General features: G+C 35.4%; 1 long non-coding RNA gene and 1 pseudogene across 1 annotated transcript; one reads left to right on the top strand and one right to left on the bottom strand.

Moving 5' to 3' along the window:
• Window positions 1-14,827: 14,827 nt before the first annotated feature.
• Window positions 14,828-15,865, bottom strand: LOC126599269 (uncharacterized). The gene is made up of 2 exons (XR_007615059.1): window positions 15,641-15,865; window positions 14,828-14,921 (listed from the first exon to the last, which is right to left on the bottom strand). It is a non-coding gene; the product is annotated as an uncharacterized LOC126599269 (long non-coding RNA).
• Window positions 15,866-18,980: 3,115 nt separating this feature from the next.
• Window positions 18,981-20,536, top strand: LOC126599267 (loganic acid O-methyltransferase-like; annotated as a pseudogene).
• Window positions 20,537-20,556: the final 20 nt, after the last annotated feature.

The following is a 20,556-nucleotide window of genomic DNA, read 5'->3' as shown; positions in this document are numbered from 1 at the left end:
ACAAGAATCTCACTACTTGTATAGAGAAATGTGGTGTACCACCTCATGTTCCGGGTACATGGAAAAATCTCTTATTATCTTGATTACTATTGGAAAACAACCACAAAAATAAAAATAAAACTGGGAAATATAATTCAATTTGAATTTTGTTTCTTATTCTAAAAAAATAAAATAAAATAAAAAAATCTCTTAATGATAACTGACAACAGGAGGAAAAAGAGTGTGGGAGAGGGTATGCGCCCAACTTTTATGTCTTTTATTTGTTATTTTGTTCTTATAATTAAATAAATAGTAGATGATTTTTTACTAAAATGCAAAGATTTGAAGCTATTTTCATTAGTTTTTTCATAAAGGATAATACAAATATATAGTTAAAATAAATTTTTTGTGTACTAAAAAAAAAAAAAAAATTTGTTAACAAAGTCTTCTTTACGTTCATTGACTTTTTTTTTTTTTGGCCAAGCAATATATTTTTTTGTTAAATTAAATGTTAGATTACTCACTCACGGAGTTTGAATTCACTCTGTCATGCAAAAACTCAATATATTTTCACCATTATGATAAAAGACCACTTGCCGTCCAATAACTATTGACTAGTATGGAAGCAGCAGGCAATATATACAATATTGAGCCCGACGTTACATGTTATTTCCACATGCACCTTCCCCAAAACAGACCGACCTACAGAAAGAGGGGTAGAGGAGATGCCCCCAACACGTTACAACATGTTATGCCAACAACTCCTCATGCACCTTAATTTAATATTTGGCATGTTTGAATAATGTACTTTAATAAACTATATATATATATATATATATATATATATATATATATATATATATATATATAGATATACATATACATATACATACTAGATTTGGACACACATATATGGCCAATGAGGTAATCAACAAAATTTGGACACACATATATGGACAAATGTTAGCCAGAAGCTCAAGAGAAACTTACCTACAATAGTGATGCTATTGTATCGCTATTTCAAGCCACTCATGCATTGTAATGTGTTTTCCTTTCTCGTGTGACAAGTGCATGATTGACGTAAAAAACCGGTACAGTGACATCTTCGTATAAGTAGAATGAGGATCCTCTCCGGACCCTCTTTGTGAGGATCCTTTAATCGTATTCATTCATTGTAAATCATGCGATTAGTTTTTGTTAAGTATTATTTGTATTCAATTTTAAAGAAAAATTTTAAAATAAATTCTGACCGCATGATGTATGATGAATGAACACGACTAGAGAATTTCTGGGATTCTCACAAAGAGAATCCGGAGAGAATCCTCACAAAAAGGATCCGAACCCATATCTACTGCAGCGTTAGTCTTTTGATAAATCTGTTGAAGACTAATCTTGCAGTAGATTAGGCTGCAAGTTTGGAATATTGAGGATTCAGGGAAACTTATCATATGCTTCCTTGTTTTTATGAAATTAATTTTGGGAGTCAAATATGATACTTTAGCACTAGTAATTTATGTTGACCTAGACTCATTCAACTATCCAACATACAGCCCATCAATATATACTTAATGAGGTTTTCTTGAAATGTCTGTCCGTTTAAAAAGAATAAACGTCTTGCAGAGAGAACCTCTCATACATTTAATGGGTAATCTTTGTCGGCACTGCAGGGATTAATAAGCAAAGATAAACTAGACTCTTTGAACTATCCAACATACAGCCCATCAGTGGAGGAGCTGAGGGAGCTAATACACGAAAATGGGTGTTTTGAAATTGCGAGACTGGAAGAGCAACCTCGGAGGCCTATCCCTTTGAAGAAAACCGCAGAAATTAGAGCTGGCATGGAGAGTCTCCTCACAAAGCACTTCGGCACTGATATTATGGAGCCGCTTTTCGTTCGCTACTCGAAGAAAATCGAAGCACGCCCACGTCCGTTCCTCACTACTGCCGACGACGGCGTCGCTGGTGGATTATTTGTCCTTCTCAAGCGCAAACACTGATGATAATACTATAATGTATGTGCTTCATCGTACTGAAAAGATACAACTTAGTACTAGTTTGGTATTGATGTACCTTTTAAAAAAAGTATTTACGTTTTGCTGTGAGAATATTCAGTTGTAAAATAAAGTTGTTGAATGTTTGGTAAACTTTCTTTGTAAAAGTCCTTTTAACAAAAAAAGAAAAAGTATTTGAGTGTTTGGTAAACTTTTATATAAAACTGCTGTGAATATGTTAAATGACTAAAAAGAATATGATATTGAATGTGAAAAAAAATTGTCAAAGAGAATAATGTAGGGGCAAAGATTATATAATCTTGTAAAATATACAGAGGTATACTTGTCATTTCAAAATTTCATTAAATACGTTGTTCACTATGATTTGGAAAAAACACACTTTTAGAAGCATGGTTTTACTGTTATTGAAGCAATTTAAAAGAAAAACACTTTTTTTTTTGTTTGTTTTACCCAAGGAAGAAAATATCGGTAATATCGGAAATATCGGTAGTCCGAAAACACGGAAATATTGATGGAAATATCGGGATAATATCGATATCGATAAAAATTACATGGAAACCACGGAAATTGTAAGAAAAACTTGGAAATTTTTATTGAAACTTTGCAGGATGTTTATTTAGTCAATTATCTATTAGTTTATCACAAAAAATTGGAAGGAAATGCATTGCATGATGGATTTAGCATTATCAAGTTGATTATATAGCGAGCTGACAAACATTGTGAGTGTAGAAAATATGTAGTAATTAATGAAAGAAGTCTAAACACACCATAATCATTTATATATAATGAATTAGTACAATATTTTACACTTTAGTACCACATAGAGTTTCTATGAGGTTCAAAATTTTCACTATCTTCATCATCTCTACGTGTAGAATGAGTGTATTGTGAAGAGTAGTTATCAAATGATAAATCCCCAAAATAGTTTTGCATGTAATTGTTAACATGCCACCCATATGGATCCGAGATTGGTTGAGGTTGTCCATAAGAAAAATCATTTGAAGATTGAGTCTGGGATTGTTTCCATGAGTCGCTCGATTCCATCCCAACAGGAATGGGATATGAAGGGTAGGGAAATGGTTGGTTATGAGTATAACCATAGTTACTACTTCCCAATCCAACAGAGTCTGAAGTTCTAGATAACGAGTCATTTTCTTGACTTGACAAAATCCCCTTGCCTCTTTCTCTGCGAGTATAGTCCTTCCCTATGGCACCAATTCCTGGTCTTGCCCGCCTACTGCCATGGTCATCATCCTGTGTTGCATGCGTGAAGTTTGCCTCACCAGTGAAGGGGCTCATATATCCGGGAGGTGGTGGTCCATAATAGTTTCCATATCCACCACCACTACCTCCAGCTCCACTACCTCCAGCTCCACTATGTCCTTCATCATTCCCACCTCCGATGGTAGGTGAGTCTCCTGATCTTGTACTAGAGCTATCATTAGTATCAGCACGATGTTGTGGTTGTGTAGGATTGGAAGAAGGTGGAATTTCAGTGTTTCTTGGTCTTGGGCGCAAAAGTTCTTCCAAAGAGTCAGCGCTGCTAGATCCCACCTCCTCCTCTAATACTCTTTCTACATTTATCCCTTCATTACGTGCTTCGTCAGCAACTCTGGGAGCTGGGTTGCCTTCATCATCATCTAAATGAAGAGGTCTAATCCATTGAAAAAGTTGGTTACCCTTTGTATCATCATCTTCACCAACAATATCAAACACATCTAGTGGGTCCCCACGGTCGACATGATCTATTTATGCTTCCTTATCTCGAATTTGAAGCTTCATGTTGTAGTAGCAATAAACTAATTTTTCCAAGCTACTATGAGCCAACTTATTTCTTTGCTTTGTGTGTATGAGTGCAAATGTGCTCCAATTTCTTTCACAAGCAGATGAGAAAGCTGTTTGTGATAATACTTTGATTGCTAACTTTCTCACAGTTGGTGCATCGGTCCCATACATGATCTACCATTCAGCTACAATGAAAAACAATGTTGATAAGCCTAATAACTCCAACAAATTCTATTATAAACTTATAGTGAAATATGTTTATACTCACTAGGAAACATATTTGTTCGAGCAGCAACTGATGTTGGTTCTCCAAAAGTTCTTCTTGCATCTTTAAACCATGTTAGCTGAATTCAATAAATCGTGTTAGTTTAATCCAACAAAGTAATTATTATAATTTAAGTAATTGTCTACCTCATTTCCAAATTGGCCAACTGCTGGTGATGCAGGGTCTAATTTAGAGTATACAGTATGTACATCATGTATAAGGTTACCATCATCTCCAACACCGGGTCTGTATTGGTATCGGGGATTCAAATAATATGCTGTTCAAAGAAATACATACTCTAATAAGAGAAATAATACTTATGCAACTAAAGAAACGAATTGCAAATTATGACATAATTTATACCTGCTGCATGCAAATCGTGGTATAATGTTTTATACCATCGGTCTTCAATTATCTTTATGACCCACCTTGCACCATGTTTTCTTTCCAATTCATCCTTCACTACACGCATCAACTCATATACTGCCCCCATAGTAGGATACACCTCTGTGTCAACAATCCGTAAAACTTTGTAAAGAGGTTCAAACACTTGGCACACATGTTCTGATTGAGTCCAAAAAGCATGATCAAGCACTATACTTTCCACCATACGACCTGTATTTGAGCGACTCAAATTGTGGTTGGCCCAATCGTCACTAGTGAATAGTTGCTTCAACCCTGCTTTCTTCTTGAGTATGCTGTCTAATGCAATATAGTTGGTGGCGAATCGAGTGGTAGTTGGACGAATAATTTCTCATTTGCAAAATTCACGCATCTTTGCCAACAACCAATCGTGATTGTAAATATAATTTGTGATCGTTCTAGCTCTTTTGACCACAGTAGCAACATTCTCTCTCTTCCCCATTGCCTCAAACATGAGATCAATACAATGTGCTGCACATGATGTCCAAAACACATTATGATGCTTCATTAACTTTTTTCCAGCTTTGACAAATGCAGAACCGTTGTCGGTCACGACTTGGACAACATTATGCTCTCCCACCTCCATGATTACATCCCTCAATAATTTGTAAATATACTTGTAATTCTTTATATGGTCTGAAGCATCAACAGACTTAAAAAAAATTGTCTTTCCCTTGGAGTATACCATGAAGTTGATGATAGACAATCTGGTAGGGCCGGTCCATTCGTCACACATGATTGTGCAACCATTAGTTTCCTACTTTGACCTCAACTTGTTAACATACTCGCCAATGTCTTTATACTCCATATCCAAATATTTGTTTCTTATCTCATAGGAAGTGGGAGGTTGTACTCCAACACCGGTCTGTTGACATCCCACTACCATATTTTTGAAATGGTGTGATGATGCCTTCGCAGCAGGGACATTTTCATAGATAAAGAACTTGCTAATTAGACGCCCCATTCCCTCCTTCACATTACCTCCAGTGAAATAACTCCAAACACTCTTTTGACGTGCTTTGGATGACTTATATAAACTTGGGGCTATTGGTGGTGTTGGTTGTGATTCTCTAAGACTGCCTCCCCGTCTCATTTGTGCACCACCACTTGTCCCGGAACCTTGTGCTTTATTAGGAATTTTATGAAGGTGTTCTCTTTCCCATGCTGACTGTTTGGAGGCACGTAATGCTTGTTTCAAACTGCGTCGTTCTTCAGGTCCCATGTCATCATCACATTCGTCCTCATCGTCATCATCATCACTGTCAAGCTCTTGGCCATAGACTTCTCCCCGTAGCTCAGCTCGAATATTTTCCATTCCCTGTGTTATCTTTTCCTTCTGCTGTTTTTTATTTTTTAATAATGTGCTGATGAATGCCTTCACTTCTGGGGGGACATTATCGCATCGTTGGACATTTTTTGCTGGATCTAATCCACTAAGATGGTACTTAAGTCGTGTCACTCCGCCACTCTTCATTACCCGACCACAATATTTGCAAATTGTGCCATGTTTGTTTCCGTCTATTGGGTATCCATGTTCCCAAGCTGGATCACGTTTAGTAGCTCCACTGGACATCGTAAATGTACCTACATTTATTTTTCATGAAAATTAGACAAATATTTTTTGGCCAAAAAATATAGTAGTGATGACGGTTATATAAGAGAACCTAAATAATAAAGTTATTCTACAGAAGAATTAAATATGAAGTAAAGAAAATGATTGTAAAAATTTAAGTAATTAAAAAAATAATATGGAATAATAAAACCTAATATTAATGAATAATAATCCAATTTGATAAAAAAATAATCCTAATATAAATGATGAATAATATTCCTTTTTGATAATAATCCAATTTAATAATAATCCACTTTAATAATAATCCAATTTAATGAATAATCCAATTTGATAATAAAAAAAAACCTAATATTAATGAATAAAAATCCTATTTGATAAAAAAATAATCCTAATATAAAACATAGTGATGAATAATAATCCAATTTGATAATAATCCAATTTAATAATAATCCAATTTAATGAATAGTCCAATTTGATAATAAGCCAATTTAATGAATAATCCAATTTAATGAATAATAATCCAATTATCTTAAAAATAATCATAATATAAAACATAGTGATGAATAATAATCCAAATTGATAATAATCCAATTTAATAATAATCCAATTTAATGAATAGTCCAATTTGATAATAAGCCAATTTAATGAATAATCCAATTTAATGAATAATAATCCAATTTGATAATAATCTAATTTAATGAATAATAATACAATTTGATAATAAAAAAACCTAATATTAATGAATAATTATCCTATTTGATAATAAAACCTAATATTAATAAAATAATAAATAACATTAAACATATTAAAATTATCCTAGGGAATAATTATACAACATTACTTAATTACTTAAAAAAATTAACATGTAATTGTTAACATTACTTAACTACTTACAAAAATTAACATGCAAGTATTAATTACTTAAAAAAAATTAACATACGAGTCCACACAAATTTATTTGTTGTTGTATAAATTACAATAATATAAATATAAGTTTGTAAACTTACCTTAAATATGGAACCCTTTGTTTTCAAGCTTTGGAATGGAGCTGGAATGGCTTTGAAAATGGTAAGGGAAATAAAATAATAAATAACATTAAACATATTAAAATTATCCTAGGGAATAATTATACAACATTATTTAATTACTTAAAAAAATTAACATGTAATTGTTAACATTACTTAATTACTTACAAAAATTAACATGCAAGTATTAATTACTTAAAAAAATTAACATATGAGTCCACACAAATTTATTTGTTGTTGTATAAATTACAATAATATAAATATAAGTTTGTAAACTTACCTTAAATATGGAACCCTTTGTGTTCAAGCTTTGGAATGGATCTGGAATGGCTTTGAAAATGGTAAGGGAAATAACATTAAACATATTAAAATTATCCTAGGGAATAATTATACAACATTACTTAATTACTTAAAAAAAATTAACATGTAATTGTTAACATTACTTAATTACTTACAAAAACTAACATGCAAGTATTAATTACTTAAAAAAATTAACATGTAATTGTTAACATTACTTAATTACTTACAAAAACTAACATGCAAGTATTAATTACTTAAAAAAATTAACATACGAGTTCACACAAATTTTTTTGTTGTTGTATAAATTATAAGAATATAAATATAAGTTTGTAAACTTACTTTAAATATGAAACCCTTTGTGTTCAAGCTCTGGAATGGATCTGGAATGACTTTGAAAGGGGTAAGGGAAATAAAATAATCGAAAAGGCTCTGAATGGCTATGATACTCGACCTCTTGAAAGAATGCAGCTTTGAAAGAATATCACAATGGCTCTGATACTCCACCTTTTAAAACAATATCGGCACACGGTTTTGAATGAAACCACCATCCATGGTCTGAAAAGAATACAAATTATAATTGTAAAAGTGGTCTGAAATTGTCAAAATAATTGTAAAACTTGTCGGGAATACTGAGTGAGTCATGTGTCAAATTGTCAAAATAATTGTAAAACTTGTCGGGAATACTGACTGAGTCATGTGTCATCCTGACAGGAGGAACCCACACACACACACACAAATGACACAACGCACGCAACCACACACGCACACAACGCACGCACACAAACATCACACACGCAGACCACAACCTCAGTCTCTCTCTCTCGATCCTTCTCGATCTCTCTTCTCCCTTCTCCCCCCCCCACACACACACACAGATCTCCGATCTCTCTTCTCCCTTCTCCCAAACACACACACACACACACACACAGAGATCTCTCGATCTCTCTTCTCCCTTCTCTGATCTTTCTTCTCCCTTCTCCCCCCCCCCACACACACACACAGATCTCTCGATCTCTCTTCTCCCTTCTCCGATCTCTCTTCTCCCTTCTCCCACGCGCGCACACACACACACACAGATCTCTCGATCTCTCTTCTCCCTTCCCCTACACACACACCACGGCCTTCTGCTCCTCAGTCCGACAATCTCGAATCCTTCTCGATATCTGGGTGTCGCCGCCGTTGATCGTGGCTCTGGCGAAGTCAGAGTTGGCTCAGTCGTCTGTGGCGGTGCGCCGCTGAGCAAGGAGTTGGCTCAGTCATCTGGTTCGTCTTCGACTCGAAGAAAACAAGTTTTCAGGTGAGATTCCATTGAAACCCTAAACCCTAAACCGACATCACATATGTTGAATCGTTTATTACCTCTTGCATGCGTGAAATTTGAAGTTTATATGTGAAATTGAAGTTAAAAATCGTGTTTTTGCAAGGTTTTTGGGACGAAATCGGCTCGGGAATAGGCACACCATCTCCGGCGTTCTTCTCCGACGTTCGGCTCGGAGTCCGATTGCACCGTTCAAAAAAATATCGCGATATTTCCAAAATATCGCGATATTTGGACGAAAACCATTCGGATACCAATTAAAATATCCATTTCCCGAAAAACCGATAATATCGGCGATATTTCGCCGATATTATCGGCATTTTCTTCCATGGTTTTACCAAACACATTTGATGTTTCAAAATTTTTAAAGTGGTGTTGTTTTTAGAAGCATCACAATTTCAAACCAGCCCTTAAAGCAGAGTTCTTTATATTAACACTAATATACCTCTTTTTCATTTTGCTCTATTTTTATTTTCGGAAAAATTAGTATTCGGTCCCTAGTTTTTACTGTTCATTGATTAACACCTTATTAGTTCTTAAATTTTAATTCAAGTCCCTAGCATTAATGTGATAATGAATTTACATGTTTATTATATAATTTTTTTAATATAAAAATTAGTAATTAATTTAGGGTTTAATACTCACACCTCTATTAAACTTCTAATTAATTTTCAATTCAAACATTTCCAAAATAATAAAAAATTAAATTAAATTAAGTTTGTACCTATTAGTTTTTTTTTTATATATAAAAAGATTCTCAATTTTTTAATCTTAAATGTACCCATTCATATAATTTTTCAATTTTTTTAATCTTAAATGTACCCATTCTCAAATATATCAATTTGTTATATGTAAAATGTACCATTTTTTAATATAAAATCCATTCAAATTTTTTAATCCATGTTTAAACTTATATGGGTTCATTCTTTTTCGTTGATTTGAGAATGTATCCATGTTTACAATAACTTTTTTTGTTAATTTTGGTTAATGTACCCATACATATATGTATATATATACACACACACACACACAATATAATAGAGAGAATAATTTATATTTTATTATTTTTAATCCCATAATTATGGGTTTTATTTAAAATCTCATTAATATAAACAATTACAAATTTCAATTTTTAATTTTTAATTGAAAAAATATAGTAACTTACATTATTACATTAATATCAGGGACCTCAATCAAAAACTAAAAACTAACAAGGTTTCAATCAAAGAATATTGATAGCTAGGGACCGCATCCAAAATGTCCCTTTATTTTCTTACCGAACTCGGAATCTTAGGTGCTAAGAATAATGTTCTAAATTTTCTTATGTTGGCCAGAGTCGGACTTGGGAAATGGCATCATTAATTAACAAAGTCTTGCTACCATCCATTGACTATTAATCACCGTTTACTCAATTTACATATTGTATTTTCGTCGTATAAATTTTCATGCTCGAGGGTGAATTGCTGTAACCTATTTCGACTAAAAATGAGTCAAACTATATACTTACGTATAAAATCTCACGACACAATGGGGCTGTACCTTGTTCTGGCTCACATAGACCCGATCTGCAAATCCCCAACAACCATCTATGTATCGCAAAATTCAGAGATCAATTAATAACAACCGTTTATCATAAACTATGCGGCCACAATTGTTTTCTTTTTTATATTTTTCACATAAAACTGAAAGGAAAAAAAAAATCAATTGTGACTGTATAATCTTTGATGAACGGTTGTTATTAATTGATCTCTGGAATTCAGTCCGGAGAGGATCTAAGTCTTGCAAAACCCAGAAACATACCATTGCTATCAATTCTGGTCAAACAAAAAGCACTGGTTAAATATTACGGTTGGTCAAACAAAAATGGCGTTGCTGTGTCATCAGAACGGGCCATCAATTTTAGTGCTTTTTTATATGTAAGGGGCTCTTTAACTTTAATCTAAGAAAAAGTTCGAAATTTAATAAAAATTTAGTATTAGATTACTTATTGATTATAGTTCCTTTAGGGTGCGTTTGGTACGCAGACGGAACGGAACAGAACGGGACAGGACGGGACGGGACGAAACAGATGTTCTATGTTATGCTTGGTACATGCAGGACGGAACATGATGGTTGTTCCGTCCTGCGTTTGGTACCGCATGAACGGAACGGTACCAAAAGATTAAAATGACTAAAATACCCAAAACCCTTCTTACAGCAACACAGAACATCGCCACTGCTGCTTCTTCTTCTTTATCTTCCACTCTCTTCTCTCACCCTCCAAACCCAACATTCATCGCCACCCCTTCTCCCACGAGAGCCTCGCTGGAACCGTTTTCCTTCTCCCAGGTGCCGAGGTGGATGCAGGGAACTCTTCGATGCCCTTCTTCATGCCAACGTCGTAGATTCGGATCTGGGGTCGGGCATACCGCGACTGAAGCGGGATTTCGGGTAGGGTTTGTTCTTGATATTTGCTATTCTGATGTTACGACAGAGCAAGGGCAAGGGTATCAACAGTTTCAATTTGATGTTCTGAGTCTTGTTGGAAATCAACCTTGGGTTCCCCATGCAATCCAGATGTTTGATGGAATGCCAAAAAGAAGAATTAAGGACCCAATGCCTAATTTTCTCACCTTGGATGGAACAATTTAAGTATGGTTTGGCTCTTAATGAGTATACAAACTGTGCTTTGAGAGCTTTAAGGGCAATTCGAATGTTGAGATTTCTATTGGATGAGGGAGGGGATCTACGAGAACTACAAATTGTCGAGGCTGTGTTTAGGCAACTGTGTCAGTTGACAGAAACAAGTATTAAAATTGTTTCGGATCAATTGAGCATTGTGGACATTACACTTTTGTATCCTGTAAGTCTAGAGCTCACTCTCTTGGCTTTAGATTGGAGCAAGTTACATATTACAAGACCACTAATCTTGATCCTTACAGCAGTATTTCTGCCCTTTGAAGATTTTTCTATTATTTGTAGACATTTCCAAACAGTCTCGAGCAAGGAAAATATGGTGTACCACTTCAAGGTTAGTTATACTGTCGACGTAAGGTTGATGCCTCTTATGACTCACTCATTTCCTTCCATATGAGGATATTATTCTTGCCTTGACATCTGCATATTGGAGTTCAGAAGCTATGCACTTACGTAAGTTCATTGCTACCTCTTTTCATAAGAGTGGGTTACTAAATAATGATTTTGCATTGATTGTCTTGCACCTGCACCTTAAGCCGGTTGAGAAATTCATGGAAATATTTGAGAACGTGTGGATAAGCTGGATGACACTACTTATTAGTATGAATCACAAAGGGGCGCTGAACATGGAATCTCTCATTAAGTTATAGAGACTTTTACCATTCACAGGAGTTATGTTTAAGTACAACAATCCAGTGGCAGCCACCTACTTTAGTTCTGAAAATCAAAGACATGTTTGTCTTATCTTTGGTATTGATTCCATTGCTTTGAGAACTGCTCTTGAAAAGTATTGGGATAGTGAGGACTATGTAACATGGTGCCACTTCAATGTCACATGTAACGTTGATCTTATGGTAGCTATGTTTGTGACTCATACGACTCATGTTTTTTTAATGGAGATGTATTTTTCTGGTCCTACTACTTCTATGTCTCCTACTCATGTTCAGCCTCCAGTGACCACTTTTGTTCATGGTTTGCTTTTTCACCTTCATAAGCATGAATTAGATAATGTCTCAGTGGGGATGATAACTTAAGTTGCTGCCACCCTTAGTTATTGATTGAATGTTAATGTTTTGTTTATTGCCAAATGGGTTGAGAAACATATAGTTTTCGTGTCATTGTTCACATGGAGTGAAATGTTGAGCAGAACTTTTGTTGTTGCTGATCTTTTTTGTCATCATGCCAAAGTGCAAGTTCCCTTGGCAAATATGAGAGCCATACTAGAATTTGGAAGATGGTTTTCTCGGGTGTACATGGAAATTATTACTAATGGCTGGAAATTGTATTATGTTCGACGTGAATGTAACTATAACACTCTTTGATTACTTTAGCTTTGGTGAACATGATCAATATTCTTTATGGGGAAGGAATACAACCATTATTTTCACGAGGTGGACAAGGGTCAAACAACACAGAGTGGAAGAGAAATGTTTATCTGATTCACTTATTCACCTATGCAGTCCAGAGTAATGAACCTGCTGTCATGTGGTTCCTCACGAGTGATGGAGCATCCGCAGCTTGGATCAGACCTGTTTGCTTGGTCGTAGACCAGAGGGCAAATTATAGGATGCTCAATCTGGAAGTTTTTGCTATTTGCAGTTATGAATCTTTCTGATTTCTGATAGCACGGATGATGTTAAACAAACATGATCTCTAAATTTCTCACCAAAAGGAGCAGAAGATAACAAGAATCCTCTGAAGCCAACCAAGAGGACAAAGTTGTCATGTCCGGTTAGTACATAGTGAAAACTTATAAGCCCTTAATCCCAACCTAACCACAAATTGAACTAAAAATGGAAATCTCATCACTACCTTCTGATTCACCTAGTAATCCCCTCTTCTGTAACAGTAACAAAAAAAACCTAATAACTTGTGGTAAAGGATATTGACCAACTTGCACATGGAGATATCAAGGAATTACGGTAGGGGAAAATCCATTTACTGCAAACTTGCAGCAACTATAATTACCATCATTGTCTCAGCGACAACTAAAGTTTAAATTCCCATGTAAGTAAAGAGGAAAAACAAAACTAATCAACACCAATTTTGTAAAGCCCACAGGGAATTTGAAATTTCATCGACTTTGCCAGCTGGGCCACATAATGAGAGAAGATTATCAAAGTAGAACTAATGCATAAAATGCTTTTGGGGTGGTGGCTCGGGACGATGAGGGCAGGTTTATGGCAGCGATCAGGAGGAGGGTCACGGCCTCGTCTGTGGCTGTGGCAGAAGCCTTGGCAGTGCTGCATGGGTGTGAGCTTGGAAGAAGTATGGGATGGAATTTTGTCATCGTGGAATCAGATTCTCAGGAATCAATATCCTGTATTCGAGACTCGGATACGAGGGGTAGTTGGGAAGCTTTTCCAATTCTGGCGCGATGCAAAAGAATGGGGGAGGCTTTTATTGACTGCCGCTGGTCTTGGACTCCAAGATCGGCAAATATGGCTGCGGATCGTCTGGCGTTGCGGCAAAGTAGGGAGGTATGTGATAATGTTTGGGTCAACAGACCCCCATCCTCTCTTGTTCATGTTCTGTGTAATGATGGTCTTCCTTGTCCCCATTAATTTCTTCCTAGCAGTATGAGGAGTGACATTTTTAGCATTTGGTGCGATGTCGGTTGTACCTCTTTGTACTGCTTCTCATTAGTTGTTTGTTGCTTGCTTTTGCCTCGGGGTAGGCTTCTGTGTATCTTTGGCATCTTTGCCCGGTTGTTATTGATTCCTGTTCGCCAAAAAAAAAAATGCTTTTGGGAAGAAATTGAAGGGGGGAGTCGTTGACATCGAATCCAATGTCCCCATCAAGCCAAAATGGAATAGGGTGTGCATCAATATACTTGAATTACAAATAGCAAAAAGGGTTAACTTCTGTTTGCAATTTCTTTCTAAAATTTTGAAAACTTAATTGTAGTTAAAATTAAACTTAATTATAAGTGATGTGTCGTGCGCTAAATCGTTAAATTATTATAATAGTGTAAATTTAACAAAATGCTAGTAACTACATAAAGTCTAAATGTAGAGATTGATATCTTATAATTTTCTAGCTGGATATATGCGTTTGGCAACATTCGTTTGCTTAAAATTATGCAGAACAGTTTTCCAAAGTAGGTAGCTGATTGCCACCCAACAAAATCTACAACAACCAACCCCAACTTAACAATTTCACAAACCTAAAGTTTTATTTTTCCTTCTATTTCCTCCTTAAGCATTTATATCTATACACACTTATTCAGCTACTCATGATTGATCCAACATAATCCAATCCAATAGAACCCAAAGACATTAGATTTTTAGATTTCAGCACATAAAAATCGAAACTTAAACACTGAAAAAAATCCAACAGAACCCAATCCAACAGAGGAAAATCCAAAACATAATCCAATCCAACAGAATCCAAAGACATCAGATTTGTAGATTTCAGCACATAAAAATCGAAACTTGAACACTGAAAAAAAAGAATCCAGATAGAGAGATACCTTTGAATGCAGTACTGCTCAATAGGGGGAGTGGAAGCAGATAAACAGAGGCGGATCTTTGGTTGCAGATGCAGTATTGGGCAGATCAAAGCACTACAACATACAAAGAAATCAAAACAAGCAAATCAGAAAAGAATACAAAGAAATCGAAGCACTACAAAATACAAAGAAATTCAGCAGAATTAGGAATTTGGAGTTAATAAAATCGAAACAAGCAAATCAGAAAAAGAATAAAAATACCACTTCAAATTTACATCAAAATTAATTAAAGATATGAAAAGAGGGTCAGCGGTGAGAGCCCTGGCCAACCAACAATGCATGATGGTTGGGTTGATTAGCACTGCATCAATGTTGAAAAAAAAATAGAAAACAGACAGCTCATGCACCATCTCGATCGATCGAGATTTCAGAACATGCAATGACTTGATGGCAACCCTAATTTTGGTTTTGCATAGCTAACCCTAGACAAGTGGCTCAAGGACTTTAGGGGTTTAGGATTTGCATCAAGTCAATATCCTTTAACTTTGCCGCCACTTGGGGTCAGGTTTGTAAGAAAATGGGGTTTTAGTTTCAACAATTGCGGCATGGAAGGTGGACGAGTCAGTCCATCCAAATGGGTTGGGTTTCCGATTGCGAGCCTCCAAAATGTGGTATGAGGACTGAGAAATGAACATGTTTTTTAATTTTCTGATTTTATTGCTGCAACAAACTAAATAGAAGGGAAACCCCAAAATCAAGTCTTACATTTTGGAGGCGTGTTTTCACCAAATCAGCGCAATACAAAGCAAGAGAGACCGAGAGGCAGATCGTACCTGGATTGGAGATGCAGAGCTGAAGTTCACAGAGAAGGTTGCAAATGGGAGATGCAGAGGATGAGGAGGAAGGTTGCGAAGGAGGGGAGATGCAGAGGAGAGGAATGAGGAAGACAACGGCAGGCAGAGAGAAGAGATTGTTTTAGGGTTTGTAATGATTTAGATGGTGTAATTTTTGAAAAAGATATGGGGTACATTTATCTTAAAATGGTAAAATATTGTGTTCCACAGGCGTGGAACAACCGGTTCCAGGGGGTAGACGCAGGACATAAAAACACCCAAATTCTGTCCCGTGGAACAGCACGTTCCACCCTTTTTTGGCGTACCAAACGCGGGACGGAACGCTTCGTCCCGTTCCGTCCCGTCCCGTCCCGCGTACCAAACGCACCCTTATGTGTCTTTAATTCAAATTATTTAATGTGTATTTTATTCAATGTCACTCATCAAAATATTTGAATTTTGTTAATTTACACATTTTAATTTATTTTTTGACCAAAAAACCTTTTTTTAATTTATTAATTTTATTTAATATTCTACAAACTTGAAAGATCCAATTAATGTACTTAAATATTGGTACCAAAATATTTGTACTGAAGTGTATCATCTTGAAATATTGTACCGAAATGTACGTAGCAAAATGTATGTATTGAAATGTATTATATTGAATTAATGTACCTAAATGTGTGTACCGAATTTGATATACCAAAATATATTAAATGAATCAATGTACCTAAATGAGAAAGACAAAGTATATTGAAATATATTGTATAACAAAAATTAGTTTATCTAAATGTTTACAACAAAATATATTATGATGAATGAAATGAAAATGAAAATTATAAGGAAATATAATTAATTCATTGAAATTAGGAAGAAACCCTTGATACATAAATGAGGTGATTAATGTATCAAGGGACTAAAATTAGGTTTTGATCTTACTCATAGTTTTATTTTAAAAGACATCTTTGTCAAGAATTAGAATAAGGTTTCCAATATATATATATAATTAAAAAGATAAGCATATTACGTAGGACGTTTGGACATCGTTCGTCTGAAGTCCATGCAATGATCGCCGGGATGGAGAATACAGCTTCTCCAACAACTCTCCTCAGCCGCTGTACATTTTAATTACTTCCTTAAGTTCAACCCTAATTACCAGCTGCTTCTAGCAAACTGTATATCATTAGTTCTGTCATATTCTTAGGTAAAAATTTATGGCCAATTTTTTTTCTTGATCCTTGTGGTGAGACACTATTTTTAAATCGACCCCTGTGATGAAAAAAATGTTAATCTTAACACTGTGATGAAGTTCGATATCAATTGTAGTCCAAATTGAAATTTTTGTTAAAATCTCATCCACATGCAGGGGGAAAAAGTCATTCCATTCTTTTTTCTTTTCTTTATGGTAATTCCACTTTTTTTTTTATAATCAACAAAAATAGAAGGGAAAAAAAAATTCCTCCGCAATCCCTACCCTTGTCAGCCACAGCCACGATGACCGCCCACCACCTCCCCCCCCCCCCCTCTCTCACATAACCTTAGCCATCCCGTCCACCATTGTTCTTCTTAAAATAAAACTAAATTCAATGTTTGCATAATAACTTATATTCTAACATAAACGTGGTGAGGTACTTTATGATTTTTTAAACCTTGAATTTCGACTCTTGGCTCTCTTGAAATGAGAAAGTTTGGTAATATGAACCTTGTAATTTTAATGTTTATTTATTCTTTTATTGTAGTTCTAAAAGTTAAAAAAAATAAATTATGTTCATATGGCACTTTATGATTGGTTCATAGAATCAATAAAAACGAAAATAACAAATTTACCCCTACAAATGACAGAAGAATGAGGAAAAATCTAATTTGGACTATGATTGATAACGAATTTCACCACAGGATTACAATTACTAGCTTTTTCACCACAAGGGTTTATTTAAAAGTAGAGTATCACCACAAAGATCACGAAAAAAATTTGGCCAAATTTATCAGCATTTATACATAAATATTCGGAAATGTCTAATAACAATTTCGATTTCAGTTTTTTATTTTAAAAAAAAGCAGAATTTGACATGGTTACCAAACGGACCTTAATATGTTTAATTTGTCCTTTGAAGTTTGAAGCAAAAACAAGGCCATCATAAGCCTTACTTTTCTTTTTAAGTATTCCTCCTCGTGTTATGTGTATTTGGTGGTGTCATTTCCATAGAAATGATTGGAGAACCCATATCTTGCTAATCTTTGATCTACCAAAGTTTTCTGCATCATTGGTTTGAAGAAGATAGAGACCTTTCAATCCACCAACAATTAATGTAACGTTCCCAAATATACATATACCTTATAATCCAACAACTATAGGCAGCTATATAACATAGAAAGCCCCGTCGCTGGGCAATCTTTTAGTTTCGACACGGAGAAGTTTAGCAGCAGCATTTTGGGTATGGGAATGCAGACAACGTCTTTGAATGTAAAAGTCAGACATACGTAGAAGGACGATCAAAGATGGAAGGAATCAAGCGAATAGGAAGGGGGCGAAGGAAGGAGACAAGGGAGAAGGACAAACAAAGACTTTCTCAACAATCAGAAAAAGACAACCAGTTTGTCATACTTTCCAATCCTTTTCACGTTTTCTAAATTTTAATTGTTTTACTTCTTCTTTTGATAGCGTCAGGTAGTAGAGTAGGAACGGCCGAAATGCAGATACAAGAATAATGACCCCCCATGATGTTGGAGCAATAATAGAAAATATGAGAAATAACAATATAATTCCAATGATAATAATCATAAAGAAATTCACAACATCAATTATATATGAGATTAATATAAACTACTAGAGTGAAAGTTAGAATAACTGACAAACTTGGAGATTGAGGCTTGCATAAATGCAATGTCCTAAAGATAGAATTTCGCCCCTACTCTTGTGCTTGTAGTTCAATAGGCGTCCATCTCCCAGGATTCAACAATCTATAATCCGAAGTCAAAGCACTTCAATCTTCGGACTCTGGCGAACTTTATATATTCCGTACTCTCAAGACACGACTCGGAATTTGACACACGAATCATTTGAGAAACAAAGTTGGGGAAACCCTATTTCTCAAGAGAGTAACAATTAACTCTATTTTTCTATATTTAATGATAATGGTTTCATGAGTTTATATAGAACCCAAGTACTTTTTGTTAAGGAGATGTAACTTTTCATCTATAAGTATACATCACTTATAAAGAGAATACACCTAAACAACATAACCTTTCTAAGAAATTGGTTAACACTATTTTTCATTCAATTATTAAAATTATATATTACAATATTTCATATTATAATATATAATTTCCAACACATGATACAATACATGACATACACAACAGAGAAACATAGAGAAAGAGAGAGATGGCTGCAGTCGAGGAAACAAGTAAGTTCTCCGAAGAGCATCCAATGAAAGGTGGAGATGGCCCCAACAGCTATGCCAACAACTCAACTTTGCAGGTTTATATGAATTCATTTCAAAATTTCTTATTTTGTCTTGCTCACTTTTATCGAAGTCCTTGATCTCTTTGTATACGAAGTTCGGGACAAACTAAGGAACAGTCGGTAATTCAAACAATGATTTTGTATTTTGTATATTGTCCTTGCAGAAAGGAACTGTGGATGCTGCCAAAGAACTTTTAAGGAAGGCAGTTGCAGAAGAGCTCGACGTAAATGTCTTGTCACATTTATAGCGGTTGAAAACATACTCGAAGCTGTGAAATTCAAGTTTCAGAGCCATGGGCTGAATTCGCAGATCCCTGAATTTCAAGTCTTCTTTAATGATCATATTCAAAATGATTTTAACAGGCTCTTCAAATCCCTCCCGCAGGCCAGGCGATACTATGCTGCGGGTTTGCCTGGTTCTTTCTACGGTCGCTTATTTCCTAATGCTTCTATTCATTTTTTTTATTCAACTTATGCCCTTCAGTGGCTTTCTAGAGTACCAAAAGAGGTGGTGGACAAAAACAGTCCAGCATGGAACAAAGGACGAATCCATTACTCAAACTCCACTGATGAAGTCGTAAGGGCTTACGAAGCTCAACATGCTGAGGACATGGAGTGCTTTCTGAATGCCAGGGCACAAGAGATTGCAGATGGAGGAATGATGGTACTCGTCATTCCAGGCAGACCCAATACTCTCCCTCATTCTGACATGGCTAGGAAGGTGAGCAATGGTATTTCTATTTCTCGCTTTGCGTTCAATTACACAAGAAATTTTGTTTATAACGTCCATGTGTTTTTCCTTTGCGCAGGGATTAGTAAGTGAAGAGAAAGTAGATACATTTAACATTCCTGTGTATGCCATGACTCCTCAAGAACTGGAAGCTGATGTAGAAAGAAATAAACATTTTAGTTTAAAGAAGTTGGAAACAATACCTCACACTCCGGTTCCTCCCACTGTCTCTCCAATCCAACTCGTTGTATCTCACATGAGAGCTGGCTTTGAGGGAATCGTCAAGCAGCAATTCGGAGAAGAAATCTTAGATGATCTCTTTGACTTGTATCTCAAGAAACTTGAAGAGCAACCCTCCATCATTGCGTCAGGGACTGAAACTGCAATCATCTTTCTTGCCGTGCTGAAGCGCAAGTAAAATGATGCGAACATGATGTCTCAGTACTCATGAAGATGTTGTCAAATTTCATTTGCTTCATTGTTATGTTAGTTTTCTTTTTTATACGACTAAGTGGAATAAAACCTCTGTACGAGTCTTAGCTCAAGTGGCTTGGGAAGACGAGATGGAAATGTTGGATTCCCCTTGTAACCGAAAATTCACTGCAGGAGAGAGATACTCTCTAGCCTGCAGAATGTGTTATTATTATAATCTGTTTGAAAACCTTAATTCACATATAATGCATTGTATCATATTAAGCTAGCCTTCCAATTTGTCTTACA

This window comes from Malus sylvestris, chromosome 14, assembly GCF_916048215.2.
Source record: "Malus sylvestris chromosome 14, drMalSylv7.2, whole genome shotgun sequence".
NCBI lineage: Eukaryota > Viridiplantae > Streptophyta > Magnoliopsida > Rosales > Rosaceae > Malus > Malus sylvestris.
This window is presented reverse-complemented; position numbering and strand designations above follow the sequence as displayed.